General features: G+C 45.2%; 1 protein-coding gene across 6 annotated transcripts in view; it reads left to right on the top strand.

The window, feature by feature from the left end:
• The window catches only part of CDC27 (cell division cycle 27), a 1680535-nt gene that overhangs the window by 567334 nt on the left and 1090863 nt on the right, over window positions 1-22338 (top strand). The window lies entirely within an intron of this gene.

Genomic DNA, 22338 nt, shown 5'->3' with positions numbered 1-22338 from the left:
GAATTGCTTAATTTAATTTAAAAACTATTCCTAAAGCTTTACAAATAAGCATTGGCAAATCCAATAAGTCTCACCTATGCGATTGCTATTGGCTTTGGCAATGTGTTTTAGCCATGTTGTACACCACTGCGGCTGCTGTTCAGCAAGGCTAAAAGTTCATGGGGTGGGGTAGGATAGACTGGAGAGGGGTAGATTGGGGTATAGTGGATGGTAGACTGCCATACATTGGAGTGGGGTAGATTGGGGTAGAATGGAGTGGGGTGGATTAGGGTAGATTGGAGTGGGGTGATTGTAGTGGGGTAATTTAGAGTGGTGTAGTTGGGTAGATTAGCGTGGTAGATTGGAGTGGGGGCAAATTGAAGTGGGGTGGGTTGGGGTGGAGTGGGGTGGGTTGGGGTGGAGTGCGGTAGATTGGGTGGAATATTGTAGACTGGGGTGGAGTGGGGTTGATTGGAGTGGGGTAGATTGGAGTTGAGTAGATTGGAGTGGGGCAGATAGGAGTAGGGTCGATGGGTTAGATAGGGTGAATTGGAGTGGGTAGATTGGACTGGAGTGGGGTAGATTTGAGTGGCATGTGGTAGTATGGAGTGAAGTAGAGTGGGGTAGATTGGCTAGAGTAGAATAGAATGTGGTATATTAGGGTAGACTGGTGTCAAGTAAATTGGGTGGATTGTAGTGGGTAGAATGGACTGAAATGGGGTAGATTACAGTGGCATTTGGTAATCTGAAGTGAATTGGAGTATGGTAGATTGGGTAGAGTAGAATTGAGTTTGGTTGGTTAGGGTAGAGTGGACTGCAGTGGGGCAGATTGGATTGGACTACATTGGACTGGTGTGGGGTAGATTTGAGTGGCATGTGGTGGTATGGAGTGAGATGAGTGGGGTAGATTAAACTTGAGTGTGGTTATTGGAGAAGAGTAGAGTGGGGTGGATTGAGGTAGATTGGAGTGGAGTTGGCATGTGGTAATATGGAGTGTGGTAGATTGGGGTATAGTTGAGTAGGATAGATTGGGTGGATTGGGGTGAGTGAATAGGATTGGAGTGGGGTAGATTTGAGTGGCATGTGGTATTATGGAGTGGAGTGGAGTAGATTGGGTGGATTGGAGTGGGTTACATTGGACTAAAATTCAGTAGATTTGAGTGGCATGTGGTAGTATGGAGTGAAGCGGAGTGGGGTAGCCTGAGTAGAGTGGACTGGAGTGTGGTAGATCGTAGTAGAGTGGAGTGAGGCAAATTGGATGGATTGGAGTGGGGAAGACTGGACTGGGGTAGAGTGGAGTGGGATAGATTACAGTGGGGTGGAGTGGAGTTGGATAGATTACTGTGGAGTGAGCTAGGTTGGGGAAGAGAGGAGTAGAGTAGGATAGACTGGCATGGAGTGAAATGGGATAGATTAACGTGGAGTGGAGTGGGGCAGATTGGGTGGATCAGAGTAGGGCAAATTGGATTGGAGTAGGGTCGATTGGAGATTGCCAGACCTTCACTTGACCAAGACTGGTCCTACCCTTGCAGTGGGACACACACTGGACCTCATTTTCTCTACTCTCCACTCTCTTCAAGCTAACACCCCAATTTCCTTAATCTGGACCGACCATTTCCCGATACGTTTTCAGATTCCTACCAGGATCAGATCCGCCAAACCAACAGTTCAGAAGGGCATTAGTTTGAGACAATGGAAGCAGATTACTATGGAAACTTCCCAATCTGTTTTTACTGCTCCCAACTTAGACAACTCACAGGACATAAACTCAGCTTTAGCCCTATTCCATGACACCTTTTCAGGACGCACTTGATATCGTTGCCACTTATAAGTAACTTCCCGCAATAATGTCTAGGCCTAACGATTCGTGGTACACAGCTGTTGTGAAAAATGACAAAAAAATGCATGTAAATGGAGAGCTACTAAAACAAATACAGACAAACAAACATATAAATCTGCCCTTCGAACCTACCACTGTTAAAGATCAGCCTGAAGGCATTTCCTTGTCAACCAAATAGAACAAGCAGGCAATTCCTCCAAAGAATTATTTAAAATCTTAAACAACTTTGCTAAACCTCAAGCCTGCTTAGCGGCCATCCCTGCTTCTCAACTACTCTGTGACACCTTGCAAGACATTTTCACACTAAAATGGGCAATATTCACAATGGTTTTAATTTACTGAGTAATGCACCAGACCTTTCTCTAACCAATGGGTCACCTCAAACGACTGCATCAGTAATATTGGAAAGATTTAACCATATCTCTAATACACAGACGCATGACCTGCTGCATAATGCAAAATCTGATTCTCCTTCTGACCTCTGTCCCCCTTATATCATTGCCACTCTCTCTTCTCGCTCCAGTTATCACAGTTCTATGCAACCAGTCCCTGACTCAAGCCTCTATTCTGCAACATTGGGAAGCAGCCCAGGTTACATAAATTCTGATAAGAATAAATGCAGACCCGAGCAATCCAGCTAACTATTGCCCGAAATTCTTCCTCCCTCTATTGGGTAAAGTTCTGGAGACCCACATCAACAAACAATTGTCCTCGTATTTGGAGACTTATGGCCTGTCGGATGCTTCTCAAACAGGTCACAGACCTTCCCACAGCAAGGAGACGACCCTTCTTGACTCAGCAGATACTGTCAGGCTATCCCTTAATGCTGGAAATCCAGCCATGTTGGTTTTGCTTGATCTGTTGGCGGCATCCAATACCATCTCACATTCCATGCTAACACAAAGGTTTTGAACAGATTGGCATCAAGGGCGCCGCACTCAACTGGCTGAAGGGCTTTCTTATGACAGGGTCTAGACTGTCTCTATTGGCCCTTATCACTCTAAACCACCTGCTTGGACAAGAGGTCCCTCAGGACTCCTCCTTGAGCCCCTCACTTTTTCACAATCAATGTGGTCCCACTAGCAAAGTTGGTAAATTCCTGCGGGTTTGAAATACTCTCCTATGCTGATGACACCCAACTAGTTATCTGATTCGGGTATGACATCAAGAATGTCAAACAGCAATTTGTTACTTGTATGAGGAATTTGGATGTCCCATAATTGTCTCCAACTGAAAAAACTGGCAAAACTGAGATTCTTTTGTTTGGTAAAGCCCAACTTTATTGGTCGAATGACTGGTGATCGGCTGAACTTGCTACGCCCCCTGAGCCCAGCAGAACAGCTAGGAATTTGGGTATACTTTTGGATGACACTTTGTCCGTGAAAGACCAGATCATCTCCATCTACAGTACCTGCTTTGGTACGCTGGTCCTTCTTAGAAAAGTCTTCCAATGGCTTCCTATGAATTCTCAGAAGACACTCGTCAGGAATTAATCATCAGTCGCCTAGATTACGGCAATTTGTTCCTTTGCATAAACGAATCTCCGGTAGCTAAAATGCAGGTGGTTAAAAAAAATCACTGTCTGAATGGTTAACAACCTGCCTCCACACACTCCGTCAGCCCTCACACTTAGAGCACTCCACTGGCCAACCATAAAAAAAGAGCACTGTTCAAACTCCTTTCCCTCACCTATAAATCTAGGTCAGGATTAGGCCTAAAATATCTCCAGGAATGATTTACCCCATACCTCCCTGACAGTAAACTAAGGTAACAAAATCAGCTTCTGCTACAACCTCGATGCATTCACACATCAAAATATGAAGACCAGGCATTTTCCGCTTCACTGAATTAAACACCCGCTGTTTATTTGTCCGTTTTAAAAAACATCTTAAATGTGGGTGTTCGATCAAGATGATCTTACAACGCCCTCTCATTTCCTGCCTGTTAAAGTGCTGAGATGTCCCTTCTCGGACAAGTTGCACACTATATCAAAACCCAATTAACATAACCTAGGTTGAAGAGGGATGACTGGTGCGTGGTAGTTTGCAGTGCGGTTGATTGGAGTGGAATAGATTGGAGTGGAGTAGATTAGAGTGGGGTAGGGTTGGGTGCGATAGAGTGAGGTTGGGTAGATAGCAGTAGGATGGGCTGGAGTGGGATAAAGTCAGGTAGACTAGGGTAGAGTGGGGTAGATTAGAGTGGAGTGGATAACAGCTCTACTGTCCCGTACTTGCTACAGCATGTCCACTTGGGAGGCCCTGTCCCTTGCAGTGGCTAGCAATACAAGATGATGAAAAGAGTGCTGAATCTTTTCAAACACCCACTCCCAGGCAAGAGCTCTGCATTGAAACCATCTTTCTTTTGCTCACCATGCCATCCCAGTTTGGACCCAGCCATATGCAAATCAGTCTTGATCCTTCTCCCATGGGAACAGTTTGTTCTGAACTGACAGGCCAGGTCCTCCTGGTCGGAATCAAGCATCCTGGGACCGGTTTTGGAGTATTACCCCTCATCAGCCAGGCTAGCTTGAATCCAGTGGCACAGCAAGCAAGGGATCCACATCTGGGCATACCCATGGGCAACGTCATCTGTGCATTTCAGCACCTCGATGCCACATATGACATGCATAGAATACATATCTACCAATGCTTGCAGTTGTGTCATGCCCTCAAAACACCCCTAGTGCAACAGCACACCTTACCTGATTACAATCCTGTAGAGGCACGCATCACTATGGAAACACACAACAAGAAGGTGATTTTTCAATTGTGATCAATAACACTATTGACTGCATGCTAATGTTTGTGAGCCTTTTATAAGCCGCTTCTTTATATTCTAATGGTCTTCATTTTCTTATAATTCTTGTAACATTTTGTTCCCTTCATAAGATCACCTCATGAGCAGCGTTTCTTTTAGTTACAACTTTTTCCAGTGGACTGGTCTTTCCATATCTCATGGTGAACTTCTCCCAAGTCAATGACATATAATTCTACATTAACAGGCAGTATCCCTGTCTGTAAACAAAGTGGTGCATAGCAAAGAGTTCCTGCCTATATCCCACTTGTGACTACGGACCAGATGAAATCTTATCTATATTTTCCTCTGCAGCACTCACAGCACTCACAGAGAATTAATTTAATACGGTCCAGATTTAATATAGTGCACTTCCTGGTCTCATATCCTAGCAAAGCTTTTCATGAATCTGAGCTCGTGTCCTTGTGACTCAAGCTCTCCCCATAATACACTTACTTTCTTTTTCTTTTGCTAGCGAAAGGTTTTTTGCTCCCACTCTTGAGCGCCCAAAATGTTAGATTATGTCGACCCGCTCTGCACCAACTGCAGATGCTATCATCCCAATACACCTGTTTGATGGTGTATACATTTCTCTCTGCAGCTTTTAGACTGTGAAAAATGATGGGGAAGTTAACTGCCTATTATACTCTGGTGTTATGTGTGTGGGGGGATGTTGATTGGTTATCGGTGAAACGTGATAAAATTGCACCTTTTTGTATATTAATTGTGGTATTTTTAACATTTGCACAAGCATGTTTTAATGGCAATTTCTTTTAAGTTATATGCTGTATCGTATTCTGTATTTTAAACATGAATCATGGCTTTCGGTGTCTTTGCTTTTATGCTCATATGTTTTTTTTATTTTCCTATCAATCAAATAAAGCTTAATATGACTACAAAGAAGTGACACACTTCTGCTCTTTCCCTGCACTGGCACAATTTCAGCAGCCATGCTCTAATGCAGACACCCTTACAGTGCAAGGGTGTCTGCGTTGTGGTCAGCATACTTTTTTGTGCAGGAAGGGGTCCCTTTCTGCAGAAAAAAATATGCTTTAAGGTAATTTTCTCTTTGTATGTGTGCTGCAGAAATATTTCAAGAGACAGTAACTCATTATATTTAATCTTTTTTTTTTTTACGAAATGGGCACCGCATTTCATTTATAAGATCATTTTGTGCTAACAGCGCACACCAGGTACTTAACAGAAAATAGTAACGTTCTGTATGTGTTACTCTCTAAGGATGGCACTAGTTGAGAAGGAGAGAGTAACATTACCCACAGTTAACTGAGTTGGGATTAACAATGAGCAGTTTTATTTTTATTGTGAATATGTGAATAGAAAATAAATAAATACACTGATCCTACCTACAAAAATGTAATGTGAACTTAAGGATATTCTCCAATAGCATTGTTTTCATACAAATATATATGCACGCTCCCTTTCTCGGGTGCCTTCTAAATGTTTGCATTCATTTTCTTGTTTATCGTGACAATCACTTTGCCTTGTGAGAACTTTGACACATAATATTGGGTTATCCATACTTTGAAATCAGATTGGCGTTTTATGGGTAAAAACCAAAGAGGCATAGATAAGGAGGCACAGAGCCTGTGTGGGCTTGGGAAGGCTCTCACTGCCTGACATCTTTATGAATGGTACCCATGGTAGGTCATGAATGCAGAGGTGGGGAAGCTGCCACGCCTCTCACCAGCAGCAAAGAAGCTGTGTCAGACACAATACTGAGCGGTTCTTGTTTGATAACAGTAAAACAAGCTGCCATACAGTGCATCCTGTATGTTCTCCAATACAGCAGTGCATGCATCAGTCTGCTGCTTTGTTGCTTTCTGTTCACTACAGGCCGAAGCAACAGGGTGAGGCTTATTTGCGTGCTGGATAGGTTTATTGACACTCTGCTGCAGTGGTCTACGATGCTATCTTACCTTTTTAGCCCGCTTAATGCCTCAACTTTAGAAGGCGGCCACCCAATGAGAATGAAATAGACATTTTAACTAAAGCAAAAACAGTAGTTCTGTACAGTTCAGTACAGCTGAATATGCAGGCCAGACCGATTTGCTTTGCCAATGCTTGTTGCATTCTAAGGCTTATTGTTCTGCGTTTAAAATTGGAAAAGCTGAACTACAACTTGCAAAACTTTAAGGATAGTACCAGAATTTTATAGGAGACTCTATGAAAGCCCATCCTGTATGCACTCAGCTTCCCATTTCAAAGGGAGAGACTTGCTACAACCCAGTGGTGAATCACACAGACAGCACAGAATAAAAGCCAAATATATTATCGGAGATAAAATTCAAGCCAGCGAAAAATTGCAAGCGCATCCAAAGTGTGTTGTAACCTCTTATAATGCATGCGTACAGATTGTCTTTAATTAAAAAATATATATATCTACAGATTTGAGATGAGACATTTTGTATTTCGCTCGAAATGTAAAATGTTGACAGAGATAGACTGCAGTCATTGTTTAAAAATAGTTTCTTAGAATGTGGTGAAATGATGCTTTTCAAAGACCTGAGACTGGGGGTCCCCTTTCCCCATCTCTGCATACAGGACAGTATTGTACTTCCAAAGAGAAGAGCTTCGTCAGTGTCTCTTCTCTGAAACAGCCCCTTCCCCCTCCTGTTGATGTGCGACTGCAGGGCTTCTTTTGTCATGCCTAAAGTTGACGAAGAGGTGTGAATGCGCGCCGTCCCAGGCAGCTCTGAATGTCAAAGGGCCTAGACCTTGACACTCCCAGCTCCAGCCGAGGCACGTTCACCCACTGGCACCGGTGTATGTGCATTTCTATTGAGCAGCAGCACTTCTCAACAATCTGGAGTCACTTTCTTCGAAGTCAGCACAGCGCACAAGCTTAAAGCAAGCCATTCTGAAAATGCTAACATTTATCAAACATTTATCATCCTTTAATTTATGTGAAAAGGCCGCCACACCTGCTACAAAGACAAATGTCGAACAAAAGAAAAGTATATTTTAATACGATGTGGGGATTTCTTTCCAGATTCAGTGGCAAAGCCAACAGTCCTAGCCTTAACATGCATCCATGCGCCGATGCTAGCTGCATCCCAATGTTTGTGCTATTTCGAAGCAAGTACTTCATGGTTTGTTCTTGTTCTTCATTAAAACATACCCTTACAAGATCCTTAAATATGCATTTATTTTAGTGACAGATTTTTTAGTTGAACCTTTCATAGCTCATGGTGTTCTGCCTAAAGTAAATGAGTATGATTTCACAGTAGTAGACAGAGGAATGCAGTCTTTACTCCGCAGGACGGCTTAACACAGTTAAGTACTATGCAAGACATTTTTGGGAACTTTCCCACACAATAGTTTATCACGAAGATAATTATTTTTTAAATGTCACCAATATTATGTGATTAAAAAAAGGGGATTTTAGGGAAATGGAATGGGTAAGTGTTCAGGGTGGTACAAGTCTTAAAGGGGCTTTTACGGTCCCAGGGTGGGTTAAGGTACAGGATAGTAAGTATAGTAATAGGGTTTTTAGGGTTCAGGGTTGGGTAAGAAAACAGGGAAATACGTTTTTTTGGGGTTCAAGGGCGGGTAGAAGGAAAGGGAAGTAAAGGATTTATAGAGTTCGGGGATAGGTAGAGGAAATGAAAGGTAAGGGTTTTTAGGGTTGAGGGGCAAGTAAAAATACATTGAGGTAAGTGTTAGGGTTCATGGGCGGTAAGACGTAAAGGGAGGTAAAGGGCTTAAAAAACGAAGGGATGAGGGATTACCGCAAAAAAGAAAACATTCAAAAAAAGTAACAAAAAAGAGGATGTTGGCGGAGTAACCCCCAATATAAAAAATATTTACATATTTTCCCCAATGGAAAAACAAGTGTGTGTGTATATGTATATATACATATATATATTTATATAGGAATATCAGAAAATACCATTGCATTGTGTGGTAAAGGAATGGGTGGTAAAGCCCTGTATTACACCATGTTGTTAAGGCCAATCCATTGTAAAGCTTGCGAGATAAAGGCCTGTGTGGTAAAGAATGTTATTTGCAGGAAGTTTCCCTGCCTTTACATGAGCAATGGCAAAGCCAATAGGTCCAGCATTCAATGGCAGCCTTTTAACTTTGTCAATGCTTGTTTTTTGGGAAACCCATTGTTGGGGTAGCTGCTAGGCAATGTCCTTCATTAAAAAAAAAACACAAAAAATGAGGCTAACAGTAGAATGAACAGATTTTGAAATCCAAAGCTGGGGATTACACAAACAAAGAAGGACTACAATTCTACATCGGCCACGCAACATAGAATGACTTATCTGACAGTGCTCAACAACACAGAATGTAGCACCAAGGGAACTAACTGGGATCTTTAAACATAACATTATCTATGTTAACTAAATTGATTTCTGCTACGGGATTCTTCAATTTCTGTACTGCAACACAAGAAACATGGGGGCAGATTTATGTCTGCTGGCGCATCTCTGCTAATCAGCAGAGATGCGCCAGAAGAGTTGAGACGCATCTGCCCACCCGTGTGCCACCACTGATGCGCCGCATTTACAATGCGGCGCACCGTGGCGCTCGGATGGCCAGATGCGTGACGCATCCCCCGTCGGAAAGGCGGCGCATTGCTGGAGTTGCGTCGCAAGCGCGACGCAGCTCCAGCAAGTCTCGGGGGTGCCCTATCCCTAACATGCTGCGTCAATCCTTACGCCTGCTTCAAGCAGGCGCAGGGTTTTGATGCAGCATGGCTTTAAAAGTGACTGGGTGAAATCTTGTAGATTTCACTCAGCCACTTTTAGGAGGCGTTCCTGCGCCGGAACGCCCCCCCGCGCCGGAATGCCTATATGTGGCGCAGAGCTTCATAACGTGACGCATCTCCCAGATGCGTCACATTATGAATACCCCGCACCATGGTGCAGGGTTTACGCCGCCGCTGCGTCACGAAAGTGACGCAACGGCGGCGTAAATGAGGCGCAAGGGCCTCATAAATCTACCCCATGGTCTCCCTCTGAGGTCTGCCAGCCCTGTCTGAAAACAGCAAGTGGTATATTTAGAGAATTTTACCTGGACAGGTCATAATTCTTACTGCATTTGCCACATTGTCCATCATCTGCTGCATAATCTGCAGATTTTACCCCCTCCACCACTCCAGTCTATGGCCCTCCTCTCTATGCTATTCGACTGTACACCACTTGACCGAACGCTATTTGATTCTACGCCACTCCACCTAGGGCACTCCACTCTAACTTATTCTACTCTATGGCACTCCACTCTAGGTATTCCACTCTATTCCACTCCACAGTATGCCACTAAACTCTACTCTATTCCATTCTATACCACTCCACTCTACGCCACTCCCCTCTATGATATGCTACTCTAAGCTACTCCACTATATAATATTCCTCTCTACGCCACTCCACTCTACACCATTCCACTCTGTCATTTCACTCTATACCACTCCACCCTGCAATACTTGACTCTACTCCACTCTACAGTAATTCACTCTACCCTATTCTGCTCTAAGCCACTCCACTGTACGGTATTCCACTCTACTCCACTCCACTGTATGTCACTCCATTCTATGCCGTTCCACTCTTGCCACTCTTTGCCACTCAACTTTACACTATTCCACTCTATGCCACTTGGTCAGCCGAAGGTGAATGGGGAGGGAGTTCCAGGTCTTGGCTGCCAGGTAGGAGAAGGATCTTCCTCCGGTGGTGGCTCTGTGGATGCGTGGTACGGCGGCGAGGGCGAGGCTGGTCGATCGTAGCTGGCGGGTGGGCATGTAGAAGGTCAGGCAGCTGTTGAGGTACTTTGGGCCCAGGTCGTGGAGAGCCTTGTGTGCGTGGGTGAGGAGTCTGAACGTGATCCTCTTGCTGACGGGGAGCCAGTGCAGGTCTCTCAGGTGGCCGGAGATGTGGCTGGGTCGGGGTATGTCCAGGACGAGTCGTGCGGAGGCGTTCTGGATGCGTTGGAGTTTTTTCTGAAGTTTGGCTGTGGTTCCGGCATAGAGGGTGTTCCCGTAGTCCAGTCGGCTGGTGACGAGTGCCTGGGTGACCGTCTTCCTGGTTTCGGTGGGGATCCATCGGAAGATCTTGCGGAGCATGCGAAGGGTGTTGAAGCATGATGATGAGACGGCGTTGACTTGTCTGGTCATCGAGAGGGAGGAGTCCAGGATGAAGCCCAGGTTGCGTGCGTGGTCCGTTGGCTTGGGAGTGGCGCCCAGGGCAGGGGGCCACCAGGAGTCGTACCAGGCAGAGGGCGATGATCCCAGGATGAGGACTTCCGTCTTGTCTGAGTTTAGTTTCAGGCGGCTGTTCTTCATCCATTCGGCAACGTCTTTCATCCCTTCCTGGAGGCTGGTTCTGGCGGTGGCGGGGTAGTTGGTGAGGGAGAGGATCAGCTGGGTGTCGTCGGCGTAGGAGATGATGTTGAGGTTGTGTTGGCGTGCGATGGCTGCGAAGGGGCTCATGTAGATGTTGACGAGGGTTGGGCTGAGGGATGATCCTTGTGGTACGCCGCAGATGACTTTGGTGGCCTCCGATCTGAATGGGGGAGGCGGACTCTGAGTTCTTCCGGCGAGGAACGAGATGACCCCCTTAGGTGCCTTCTCTTGGATCCCGATGTTGCGGAGGTGCTGTACTAGGGTGCGGTGGCAGACAATGTCGAACGCTGCAGAGAGGTCCAGGAGGATGAGGGCTGCTGTTTCCCCGTTGTCGAGCAGGGATCTGATGTCATCGGTGGCTGCGATCAGTGTGGTCTCGGTGCTGTGGTTGGCTCGGAAACCGGACTGCGAGGGGTCGAGGGATCCGTTCGTCTCGAGGAAGGCGGCGAGCTGTCTGTTGACGGAAAAGGGAGGAGCGAGATGGGGCGGAAGTTCTTGAGGTCGGTGGGGTCCGCTGTTGGTTTCTTCAGGAGGGTGCTGAGCTCGGCGTGCTTCCAGCTCTCCGGGAAGGTGGTGGTGTGGAAGGAGGTGTTGATGATGTCCCGTAGTTGGGGTGCGATGATGGAGTCGGCCTTGTTGAAGACGTGGTGGGGGCAGGGGTCGGCAGGTGATTCGGAGTGGATGGTGTTCATCGTGCGGGTGGTGTCTTCGGTGCTGACCGGGGTCCAGAAGCAGAGGGTGGTGGTGGGGGGCGTTGGTTCGGCGGTTGGGTGCATGGTTGGTGCGCCGAAGCTGTTGTGTATGTCGGCGATCTTGCGGTGGAAGAACGAGGCAAGAGAGTCGCAGAGGTCTTGTGAGGGAGTGATGTCATTGTTTCCGGCGCTGGGTTTGGAGAGCTCTTTGATGATGCTGAATAGTTCCTTGCTGTTGTGGGGGTTGTTGTCCAGTCTTTCTTTGTATGCTGTCTTCTTGGTGGTGCGGATCAGCTGGTGATGCCTGCGGGTGGCGTGCTTGAGGGCGGTCATGTTGTCTGCGGTCTGGTCGTGGCGCCAGGCTTTCTCGAGGGGGCGGCAGTTCTTCTTGGAGTCCTTGAGTTCGTCGGTGAACCAGGGGGCTTTCTTGCTGCCGGGTCTGCTGGGAGGGTTCTTCAGTGGTGCGAGGTCGTCGGCGCAGGCGGTCAGCCACTGTGTGAGGTTGCTGGCTGCTTCGACTAGTGTGTTGGAATGGAGAATTTGGGCAGGACTGTCAGACCATTCCCATTTAACCTTGATATATGAATTAGTGAGAACTCGGCCTAATGTACCCAGATGATGACTCCGAGTTGAGGCCCTGGGGGATTGAGCCTTCCAAACAATTCTTAATGAGGAGCGGAGTGTACATTTTTACATGAAAAGTAGTAGGGTAGGGTAGGGTACTAAAATATCATAATTACATATTGTCCTATCTTAGTATTGAAGCACAAATATGGACAGAAATATCAAAAGGCAAGTATATATAGGTAATTATAGGTTTATTATTCTTAACTCTACAGTTCAACTAAATGTATGGCAATTAAAAATTATAAGTACAGTCACCTGCCCATAATCAGGGTTTTCAAGACTTTTCAGACACTGAATTTGCACCAATCACCCCCAAAATCATTGATTATTAAGATAATCTAGGCAAAATCAATCTTCATGGCCTCATGGGTGAACAGAGAAATGTTAGATTCCTGGCTCATGATGGAAGAGCTGAATGCCTCATTAAATTGGCCTACAAATAGTCTTCTATGTGGATAGATTTGAATTCCCTATGTAGGAAATCTGATGCTATTAGATCCATCACCCATTCAGAAACTATTCGTTCGGTTTGTCACAATACCCCACTGCAACCAAAGACAGAGAATGCAAGCTCCCATTAGAAGGTAGTTTTAAGTCGAAGACAGGAAAATAGGCCCGGGGCATGGCCACAGATCGGCGCACTAGATTGAACACTACTAAACATATGCTACTTTTGTTTCTTAGACATGTATATTTTAGAAAGATTTTGTCAGAGTCTAAACAGCGATCTCAAAATAATTTGGTTAATTTTTCTAGCTTCCCCCATGTAACTTCATGGCCCACCCAGGCTTCTTCATAGCCTTCCTAGATGTAGAATCCTGGAGCTGGGCCTGATGCAGCCGCAGAATTGTCACGCCATACCATTCCTGTGGTGGACTTATTTTCGCTTGAAGATTCTCTACTGGCAGCCAATCCCCAAAGTGCATATGAACTGGTCCAGAAGAAAATATACCCCATGGGGCAGATTTAAAATAAATACATGAAATGCAGCGCAGCACCCGAAGAGGTTACAGTGCGCTGCGTGACGGGGAGGGAGCAGGAGATCTCCATATCTTTTATATGGCTATTTCCTCCCCTCTCCTTAGCGCCGGCACTGATTTCAGCTGCCGAGTGCCAAGCACACACCTCAGCGCCATAGCACGAGGGTGTGTGCATGAGTCTAGCATAGGTTTTATACAGGAATGGTACCCTTCCTGTACAAACACCATGCCTAGACAAGTTTAAACGTTTTTCCCACTGTGTATGTGTGCTGCACAGTGCAGCACGTATGCAAAGTCGGAAAAGAAGAAATTAAAACATTTCTCCTGTTAGCGCCTCCTATGAGGTGTTCTTAACTTTTAGCGCAAAACCCTGTCTGCAATTATTTGTAGATAGGGTTTTGCCTCAAAAGGCATTGGTGGTTGTATGAGAATGCCCATGTACCCCCCATGTAACGCCCTGTTGGGGCTAAGTAAAGCTAAGTAGTGCTTCTCGCGGATTTGCACCACTTTTAGGGCACTTTCCAGCACATACCAAGTTTTGCGGAGGAAAGTAAATTCCCCCCAAAAAACTTTTGTGCTGGTTAGCATCACTTTTGTGATGGTAATCCAGCCCAAAATGTTTGAAAATTTAGCCCAATGGAGCAAATGTTTTAAAACACATAAGCAACGCAGTACCCAAAGAGGCTGTGCTGCGTTGCATGACAGGGATGAAGCAGGAGAGTACCATATCTTCAGAGATATGTCTCTCTCCACCCTCTTCCTAGCACTGGTGCTGATTTCAGCTGCTGAGCACAACGCACATACCTTAGCGTCATAGCGCTAGGGTGTGCGCCTGTGTCTAACATAGGTTTTGTATAGAAAGGGTACCTTCCTGTACAAAATACCATGCATAGACAAGTTTAAAGGCTCTTTCCACTACAGTCGGAAAAGAAAGGAAAAAATAAAATTAATTCTCCTGTTAGCGCCTCCTTTGAAGCTTTTGGTGCAAACCTGTGTCTACAATTCTTTGTATGTAGGGCTATGCGTCAAAAGGCATGGATGTTTACATGGGAATTCCCATGTACCACCCCTTTAAGGCCCCCTTGGCGCTAAGTTACGCAAAACAGTGCTTTGCACATCTTTCACTTCTTTTAGTTACTTTCCAGCACAAAACAAGTTTTACGCTGGAAAGTAACTTTCCCCAAAAACATTTTTTGCTGGTTAGTGTCAATTTTGTGATGCTAAACCAGTGCAAAATGTTCTATCCCTATGGGAAGATTTTCAAAAAATACACGCAATGCAGCACCCAAAGAGGCTGTGCTCCGTTGCGTGACAGGGAGGGAGAAGGAGAACACAATATCTTCAGAGATATGCAGGGCTTGAAGTGGGATGAAATAACTGGGGTGTCCCTTAAAGGGGCGGGCCAAGAACGTGGCTTAAAAGACTTAAGCTTAAAATCTGTGCTTAGTGTAGCGCCCGACTTGTATTTTGCTGTTTCTGTCATTGCAGCCAGATATATGATGCAATAAGTAACATCACACCTACAACAAGTCAGGACTATTGGCTGTGTCAATGGTTGTTAGTTGCATAGGATAAATAAGCAGCAACTATGACTTGTATATAATATTGAAAAACCTTCCACTTAAAGCTCTGGTGACACCACAACAATGTTGCTGCTCCCGAGTTTCAAAAAGAAAAGGGAAATCCAGAGAGAAAATGACTCTCTTTAAAGGATTTCCCTTCCCCAACAACGCTCACCTGGCATGACATCATGCTGTAACTTCTCCACTAGTGAGCAGTTTGAGCACGCGCACACGCACATCGATGTGCTGCTGTCACTGCAGTCCGGGAAAAACAGACCGCCTGTGCCAGAGCACAAAACAGAGACTGATAGAGACCCGTTTCGAGGCCCCCCTTAAAAAACTGCAGGTGATCAGCACCTGTGAGACACGGCCAACTTAAAGCCCTGGAGATATGGCTGATTCCTCCTCTCTCCCTAGTGCCAGTGCTAATTTCAGCTACTGAGTGCTACGAACACACTTTAGTGCCACAGATCCAGGGGGTGCGCGTGAGTCTAGCATAGGTTTTGTATAGGGAGGATACCCTTCCTATACAACCTACCAGGCTAGACATTTCTCTTGTTAGCGCCTATCTTGGAGTGGTGTTAACTTTTGGCGCAAAACCCTGTCTACTATTCTTTGTGGATAGGATTTTGCGTCAAAAGACAGGGATGGTTGCACAGGAATGCCCATGTAACGCCCCCTTGGCGCTAAGTAATGCGAAACAGTGTTTCGTGCTCCTTTGCGCTACTTTTAGGGTATTTTCCAGCGCAAAACTACTTTTACGCTTTCAAGTACATTTGGAAAAAAACATTTTGTGCTGGTTAGCGTCACTTTTGTGATGCTAACCCACAACAAAATGTTTGAAAATCTATTCCTAAGTGTCCTTGCAACACAAAAGAAGAGCAAACCACTTGTTAAAAGGACAGACAAAAACTGAATGTAGTGATAGTGACGATACACTGGCCTCTAACAGATAAAAATCACTATTTAAACAGAGTTTTCGTTTATTTGGATTTCTATCGTGCAATGTAATTGTAGCAATTTAAGAAACAACCTGTACAAAACCATAGTTAAAGATAAAAAGCTATTGAAAAAATAACCAGCATGTCAAATAACTGAAAATTTACAATCTGAGAAGGGCTTAAAAATATCAGACCCTTCCTGTGCAGCGTTTTTATTATTCTCTGCAAATGATTGACATGTGCTTCTAAATATATCCAGATATTCGGTTGTTTTGCAGACATTTAGTTTAAAATTACATGGTTCTTTCGATTCCTGTTAAAAGAATTCGAAAGGCTCTGCCCAGCCTTCCTGTGCAAAGAAAAAAGAAAGGGCTCAGGGCGTTTCCATGGTCAGCCAAAGATGTACAGATTCACATATCTGCATAACAAAGGCCAAAGTAATCAACGTTGCTGATACCTGCTGGCCGTCACTGTCGGAGATTGGGGGATGGGCGCTCCTGCAGCCTAATACACACACCTTAGCTGTGTGAGCAGACAGAGCAGGAGGCCAAGAGCAAGTAGCAGTGGGTTCGCCTTGCTGAAAGGCTGAAGATCTTGTCAAAGCTTTTTTCTCTCTGCTCACAGTAAAGATGCATGTCTGTGATTACAGCAAACACCTTTGTCCAAGCTCACGAAAAACACGTAAAAAGTATTGTTTTCAACTGCAGTAAATGATGAGCAGTAGCATTCTTATAAAGGCTACAGCAGCCTACTTTGGACATTAGTATCCTGGTTCGAGTCCCATGGTTTGCTAAACCGCCCATGATTATGGGAAATGTATTTATTCTCTTGGTAGTGAAAAAAACACAGCCCAGCCATGTAATGTCCTTGAGTCAAGTTCGCGCTAGAAAATAAAAATGCCAGTAGCTGAGGCACCCTCATGATTTAATAAGGGCTAAGCACCTTGTACAACTTCATTTATTGAACGGAACAGCACAGGGATTTCAGATGCACAGGCATGCAGAAAGTTTAACACCAATCCTTGTTTTGTTTTTATTAGAAAGCACCAATGCTTTCTTTCGTTTTAAATTCATATTTCAGCTTCTAGCCATTATTTTTCCTTGAGCATTTCAAATCCTCACCATCTTCTTTTTTGGGTCTTTTTGAAGGGGGATGATTTTTTTTTAAATTAATCAAACTCCTACTTGCAAAAATGTGCTGCTATTTCAAACAAGCATTGGCATAGCCAATAGGCCTCACCTTTGGGACCTTACGTTTAGCCAGAGCTTTTGTCTTTCCCAATGTCTTTAAGCTATGTTAAAGAGCAGCATAGCTGCTGTGCAGCATTTGAAAAGTTATTATAAACAGTGTTATAAGCATTTTTGTTCCCTTATATATAACCAAGAAGACATTATGTACAACTGAACACCATATTAAAAAAAGAACTAACATAAAAAAGTCTTCTGTTTTGTTTGTCTTTGGAATGCTGCCAAATTTTTCCTGCCTGCTCTAAAGTTGGTTTGTTATAGCTTTTTTTGTTGGGGGGGGGGGGGGTCAGAAACACAAAAAGGCTTAATGAGGATAGAGAATGCTGCTGCACCAGCGAATGTCATGAAGCCCTGTGCGCCGAGAGCCGGAGCACAATACTGAGCAGGCACTCTAAGGTAGTCAGTCGATCCCCGCCAGGGAGATTTATCTCAGGGGTACACATTTTTCATATATACACCCGCCACGGTATGAGGGCTTGCGTTTCACTCTTGCACAGATTGATACCTTTATAGCTGTGAGGTGGAGTTGCCACACGTGATGCTTTCACCCAGTGCTTTTAAGATACAAACAGAATGTTTTGATTACTAATACTTGTAGAACTATTAGAAGTAATGTAACATTTCCTGTAATTATTGTGTAGTTGTCTGAAAACAGCATAGCAAAGGTGTTGTTAAACATGACATTGAACCTTGTAGGGACCTATATTTTGGTGATGGAGGCTTGCCATTGAAGGCCCCTGCTCAGGGTACCGCACCTATCATACACACGAGGGCACCACTGAAAGAGCAGCATTAACATATAATTGTGCCAGGGCACCACCACACACAGTAACACCCAGGACACACTATAACACCACCAACCCCGTACTAATGGGCACGGTTAAACCAGTGCCACACCAGTGTTCTACCAAAAGCAGAGAAGTTCAAATACAGAATAGCACGAGCCACTACCAGACACACAAACACCCATAGAAACCTACCATAACACTATAGCACCATGACACAAGTAGACCCTGTGGATTGCCAGACCCAGTGCAATAACTGGGCACCACCAGAAACACTGAAGCAGAAACACAGTAGCGCCAGTTCACATACAGACCGAGCAGCAGGCTAATCCTGCAGTATCTGCAGGGCATTGACAGACCAAAAGTACCAGCAAGGCACGGCCTGAGCACAGTGGGACCCTGAGTAGCATCAAACCATAACCAAAACAAGGCAGTGCTTGGCTTTAACCCAGAACGATACGATGAAGCTGACAGAATTGGCAAAAAGGTAAACCAATAACAGCACAAAGGCCGAACGTCACCCAAAACTCCACCAGGGCATGGCCAGAGCTTCACCAGGCCATGGCAGAGCTCCACTGGGCACGGCGAGGTGCAGGGTGCACCAAGCATACTGCCATACTACCCTGTGATCCAGACCTGCACCAGTGTAGGGCCAGCACAGCAATATGGCACAGCGGAAAGTAAAGTTGCAAGGCACAAGCCAGTAGTGCCAAGGTAAGGCAGACCCAATACTTGTGAGAACCTCACGTGATAGCAGGGCAAAGCAAGACCTAGCGCAGGGCAAATCAAGACCTATCGCAGCACCAGAGCAGCCAGATCTGCCAACAAACAGATCAAGGGAAGGGCAAATGCCACAGGTGGCAGGGAGCGGGCAAAACACTAGCAGGACAGGACCTCCTGGGTAACAGCAGCTGGGTGCTGTGACCATTGGCAGTCCGAGGCTGTGTGCGGCTGGGGAAGGCTGCCTGCCATTCATTCTCAAGAGTGTCCTTGTGTAGGGGTTGGGGGTTGTGGTCAGTTTCTACTGCTCTTCCCCATCCCTTCTAGCTGTGCTCCCTCCAGAGCTCTTAAGCATGCCCAACGCCATGCTTGGCAGCTGCATCAATGCACCTTCAAGTGTCACATTTTATCCATCTGTACAGCCCCTGAAGTCTGCCATCCTGACCGACCCCGTGGCTTCATCATGCACAGCTCACTATCTGCCGTGTGATCTCGGTGGCCGCCATAATGTTCAGGCTCAGAGGCCAGCAGCAGCCACAAAAAGAAACTGTTCCAGGGGGGTTGACACCAAGTCAGTAGCTGGGAGGGGCCAAGCAGGGGTTGGGCTGTGTGTAGTGAAGAGCAGCCTCACAGGCCTCAGTGCACAGTTGGACTGCACGCATTGAGCCTGTTTTAAAGTCAAAGGAATGAGCTGTATGTCTTTCTTTGATCTCCATAATGATAAAAGAAAGGCACCTCTCCACCTTGCTTGAATATAAAGCAGGTGCCATCTGATTAAGGTGTTCATGACCATGTCATGAATGATGTAATATGTGCAGTCATAAGCAGTGCATTGCAGGGGCGCAAGTTATAGTTCTCTCAGCTAACTATAACTGATGAATGTCTCCGGTTTTGTATGAGTGAAATGTCAGCCTAACTATAATGTCCCTGTAACCTTTGTTTTTTTTTCAGTGAAAATATATATATAAATATATAATCTACTGGCGGTCGCCAGTAGATAGTTATAGTTAGGACCTATTTTCCATAGAAAATTCGCAACATTCTATTGGGAATATCTTTGGCGCCGGTTGATGAATCTTCGCAAAATTTTCCAAACTTTTGGCCAGCTCCGCTCCGCTCCTACCCCGAAAGTTTTGTGGTGATTCGTCAAGCGGGGGCCGAGAAAAAAGCGGGGTCCCAAAACGCGTTTTCCCTATGCAATTTCCCATAGGATCTGTTGTCGCAGCTACAGCCCAAACCGCTGAACGAAATGACACCAAATTTGCCAAAGAGGTAGTCCTCAGTTTGGACTCGTGCCTTTTGCATATATGGTGTGAATCTGTTCAGTAGTTTCAGAGAAAATTAGGGTAAAAAAGTTAGTGACTAGGACAGTGGCGTACCACATGCACCCGCAGCCCCGGTGGTGCGGGGGGCCCCGAGCTGCAGGGGGGCCCCGAGCTGCAGGGAACCCCCTCAGCACAGTACTCTGGCCTGGGAGCTCTGGAGTAAATCCGGAGCGGAGCCCCTCCATGTACCTTGCAGGGGGGCCCCCTCAAGTTTCATTACCTACGTGGACTAGGATTGATTGCTGCTTGACCCCAGTCAACCAGGAACCCAATTTCCAACACACACACATAAATATATATAACAAGTATTGGTATAGCCAATAGGTCTCGCCTTTGGGACCTTATAAGTGTTTAGCCATGCAACTGCAGAGGGGTAGAAGGGTGCAAGGCAGAGCATGAGGAGCGTCTAGCAGCACCGGGCATGTCAGCATTTTTTACGGACCCCTATACAAACAACTATGCTGGGCCCCAAGTTACAAGCGCCTGTTCTGAAGTTTTAAAATAAAGTGTTATGGGAAAGAAAAAACACAGTAGCTCCAGTCTCCGCCACCAACTAATGATTTCAAATGCATCAGCTGAGATGAAAAAACACAAAATGCTAGCTTCGAAACCTATGCATAGATTTTATAGCACAAGCACCGGTGCTGTCAAAGCACAGGGTCTGAGGAAAAGAGTCCCTTTGGCAGTCCTAAGCATTAGTGCTTTCAGTGGGATGAGAATGGTAAGGGTTATCTTTAAAAGGGGCATGGTTAATGAAGCTTTATCTCGAAATCCTTTACAAGAGACGTGGTCTTAGATGAGCAAAACAAATGAAATAAAAATTGGAAATATCTATGTACGTGAGTCACACAGAGCACCAACAGAAGTGTCAAAGGAACTTAAAAAAAGTCACAAAGTACCAATTATCAGAGTTCCCTAGCTCAGAATCCTCTCCTAACTTGGTAGGTCTGGTCTAGAAAAATTCAAAGCAGCTCATATTGCAGTGGGCTGGATTTTTCATCTTCTCAGGATGAGGCCAGCAGCCTATGAAAAGAGAGCTCGGTGAAAGACTACACCACAGCCGGCCCAACTGGGACTTATAGTCTTTCCAATGTCCTTTATTTTGAGAATGAAATTCCTCCAAGCTCATTCAAAGAAAAAAAAAAAGCTCCCTGCACAGATTCGCAGGGCGGAAAGCTCCATGCAAGGGCATGAAATGTAATCTCGGTCCCTGCCAGGCAATGCAGCCCTGGTTACACTGCCTGAAGGTCACCAACCTAGTGGAGAAGTCAGATAAGCTTGGTGAACTTCCAAGGCAGACGAGTCCGATACTGTGAGCGCGGGGCACACAAGAGTTCTCGAGCTCACAGAGAGGGGGGTGACATTAGCTGTTTATAGCGCAGGTGGAAATGCTACGAGGTACAGTCGAGTTATTGTGATCTGCGCACAAGCTGTAGATACTGCCTGTTCTCACTTTAAATTAAAAAGAAAAAGGCTGGTAAAATGTCATCAGGTAAATGTCAACTACGGGATACATAATAGAATATTTCCAATGGTGCATTGAAAGAAACACGTTTTGCCTCATTGGATATTAATTATATATTTTATTATTATATAAACCGAAGCAGTTTGTGCTTTGCCCAGGAGTGAATATCATTTGCTAAATTCCTGTTACACAAGCAGAAAAACCAGGAAACAAATGCACATACACAAACAGCATATTTAATAAGTGATATTTTAAAAGATAGCCGTGACCTGATTTCCTGCACTTACACCGATGCATAACACGCTAGGTTGGGTCAAAACGGTATTGGACTTTTTCACCGTTATAGGTGTGGAATTCAAAAACAAAGCATGTAATGGTGGAGTCAAAGAAAAAAAACAGGGCTAAGCAAAAGTGTCGAAATACACCACTGACTTGAAGGCATGAATAGGAGGCATTGCTGCAGAAGTACCTTCTTTCTTTAAAAAAATAAAACCTTAATATATAGGGAAAAAAACACAAAATCAATGTGGGACTGGCGCATTAATGGAGAGGCAAATTGAGAGCGAGTGAGTGGGCGATGAGAGAGGCACGTGAAAGTGAACGCGATCGCGTGCTGTAAGGGTGCCCAGGAGCAATGCGCCTAATGAGCCATGACGAGAAGAAAGCCAGATGGCACCTGTGCGTGTAACTGTGCACGTAACCGCACGCTCTAGGCCACACAAAGCGTGTGGTGAGAATTTTGAAGCCCACTTACTAAAAGTCTCAACAGTACAGTGCATGCGCTGGCTCAGGCGAGACCTAAAAACAAGGTTAAAGGGACATTAGGAATTGTAATTATATCTTACTTTACATTAAAAAACGAAAACCTTCGAAATTCACTGACTAAACCAAAGGCTAAAGCTACATTATACTTAGGTGAAAAAGACAGTTCACATGCCATTTTAAACTAAAAACAACACTGCAATTCACCAGTTATAGTTACCTCAAGTAATTATAAGTTGAGCTGAGTGGAAACACCAGG

This window comes from Triturus cristatus, chromosome 1_1, assembly GCF_964204655.1.
Source record: "Triturus cristatus chromosome 1_1, aTriCri1.1, whole genome shotgun sequence".
Taxonomy (NCBI): Eukaryota; Metazoa; Chordata; class Amphibia; order Caudata; family Salamandridae; genus Triturus; species Triturus cristatus.
The sequence above is the reverse complement of the archived record's forward strand: the minus strand, read 5'-3'. Positions and strand labels throughout refer to the sequence as shown.